The sequence below is a fragment of the Eurosta solidaginis genome, chromosome 1, assembly GCF_040869045.1.
Source record: "Eurosta solidaginis isolate ZX-2024a chromosome 1, ASM4086904v1, whole genome shotgun sequence".
NCBI classification, from domain to species: domain Eukaryota; kingdom Metazoa; phylum Arthropoda; class Insecta; order Diptera; family Tephritidae; genus Eurosta; species Eurosta solidaginis.
The window spans coordinates 238417988-238420858 of record NC_090319.1 but is presented as its reverse complement, the minus strand read 5'-3'; positions in this window follow the sequence as shown (position 1 = coordinate 238420858).

The window sequence follows — 2871 nt, the reverse complement described above, 5'->3', positions numbered from 1 at the left end:
AAGAACGGCTACTGGCAGATCCCGCTCGTCAGAGCATCTCGCCCATACACTGCATTTACAGTTCCTGGCAGGGGATTGTTCCAGTGGAAAGTCATGCCATTTGGCCTACACTCTGCTCCGGCTACCTTTCAACGCTCTCTGGATTCGATACTTGGGCCCGAACTCCAACCAAAAGTTTTCTCCTACCTGGACGATATCATCGTATTGGGAGATACCTTCGAAGAACACTTGGCGATCTTGAGGGAAGTGTTCGAGCGCCTACAAAGACACAAGATGCAAGTAAACTTCGAAAAGTGCAGCTTCGTCCAACAACAACTCCATTACCTAGGACACATCATCAGATCGAAAGGAATTCACACCGATCCAGCAAAAGTATCCGCTGTACAAGAGATGCCCGCACCGAAAACGCTCAAAGAGCTCCGCCGTTTTCTTGGACTCGCGTCGTGGTACCGCCGCTTCGTGGCAGACTTCTCTACGCTCGCCGTGCCGCTTAACCAACTGCTGAAAAAGGGACAAGTCTGGAAATGGGAGGCGCAACAAAATCACGCTTTCAAAGCACTCAAGGATAAGCTTTCCAGCGCGCCAATAGTTTGTTGTCCGGACTTCTCTCGACCGTTTTTTCTCCAGACCGACGCGAGCGGAGAGGGCCTGGGCGTCGTGCTCTATCAACGCCATTCCGACCATGAGAACGTAAGAGCTTACGCCAGCCGAAGCCTAACCCAGCTGGAAAAGCGATACTCGGCCACCGAACAGGAATGCCTCGCCGTGCTATGGGGTATCCGTAAGATGAGACCGTACCTGGAGGGGTATCACTTCACCGTCATCACCGACCACAACTCACTAAAATGGCTGCACTCGCTCCAAAACCCCTCTGGACGTCTGGCAAGTTGGGCACTGGAATTGCAACAATATAATCTCGAGATAGAATACCGAAAAGGAGCACAGAACGTGGTAGCCGACGCACTCTCCCGCTGCCCGCTACAACACGCCGATGACGACATTTTGTACACCATAACCAACGGAACAAACGACTGGCACGAGAGGAAAGCAAGACAGGTGCGGGAAAAACCCCAAGCACATCCAGATTACCAGCTCGTCGATAACCGACTCTTCCGCCACATTTCCCCGAGAAATCAACTCTCGCGGTCACCGCAATGGAAGCTGTGCATCCCAGCCGACCGACGAAAGGACGTACTACAAGAAGTCCACGACGCCGCCGCCGCCGGGCATCTCGGGGTGAAGAAGACGCTTAAGAGAGCACAACAGAACTATTACTGGCCCGGGATGTTCCGCGATGTTCGCAAACACGTACGGAAGTGTATCAGATGCGCAGAATACAAAGTCGAGCAAAGACGCCCAGCAGGATTGATGGCAACCATGCAATCATCACGGCCGTGGGAAATAGTAACCGCTGACTTCGTGGGACCACTGCCCCGTTCCAAGCAAGGAAATAAATACTTGTCTCCTCGTCATGGTGGATAAATTCTCCAAGTGGGTGGAGTTGATCCCAGTGCGCCAAGCGACAACGACAAGCGTAATCAAAGCACTCCAAGAAAGAGTCATATACCGATTTGGCTGCCCGAAAACCTTCCTCACCGACAATGGTAAACAATTCGTCGGAAAGGCATTAGCAGCGTTTTTGAACGACCACCGCATCGATGACAAGTTTACGGCAGCTTACGCCCCGCACGAAAACCCCACCGAGCGAACCAACCGAGTCGTGAAAACCATGATAGCTCAGCGATGCAAGGACGACCACCGCACCTGGGACCAGGAGATTCCGCAAATAGCATTCGCGATAAACACGGCCAGCCACGAATCGACAACAGCATCAGCAGCAGAAATCAACTTCGGTAGAGACCTACAGCACCGCAGCAAGTGCGCACGGAGGGAGCAGTACCAGCAGAGCCACCAACCGTACCACCGTCCATCACCAAGTTATGGGACGAGATAAAAGGGCACCTAGCCAAAGCTTCAAAGCAACAGAAAAAACACTACGACTTACGCAGACGGCAATGGAAGCCACGCATAGGCGAGCAGGTGATGAAAAGGGACCACCCACTCTCATCCGCGGCCGACAAATTCGCCCAGAAGTTAGCACCAAAATTTTCCGGCCCGTACTTGGTGATGGAATATGTTTCCACGAACACGGTGAAAGTAGGCCACCCGGGGCAAACAAAGCAACAACACGCGCACTTGCAATATTTAAAGCCGTACGAATTCTAAACAACCCTCGTTTTGCTTACTCATTGCAGGAACAAAACCGTCCAACAATGAGTCGAAAACAGCGGCAACCCACAACACCGAACTCACCGCAACCGATACGCCCGTGGCGCCCGCCGTTTGAGGCAACAGTGTGGCCGGCAAAAAAACCGAAGATTCAGAGAATCCACATTTTTCATGGGCCACCAATAGAGCAACTAATGGCCATAAAAGAAGACCCACAACCAGAGCCACAGGGACGGGGCGACACCGAATACATCGAAACGAAGAAAACGTCATACGAAGAGGGGCACCCCGATCCCGAACAATTTTTCGGGGAACTAAAGCTAAAACGCCCGACAAAACTGAGCAAAAAGTGCTGGAAATTCTATTGGAAGAACCAGCGCGTCAAGGTGAAGATGATGGGCGAGAACCGGGCGAAAGTCTCGCTGATGGGAATCAACCGAATGGTACAAGTCGAATGAGACATCAAGAGAAGAGGCCGCCGCATTTCTTTTTTATATTTTTATACCATCTACAAAAACTTGTTAGATTTAAAAAAAAAAAAAAAAAAAAAAAAAAAAGAACAACAAAACAGTGGAACATTATTTGGTTTGAACAATTACAATAACATTAACTCTGTTAGATATAAGTGGAATGACTGTATGT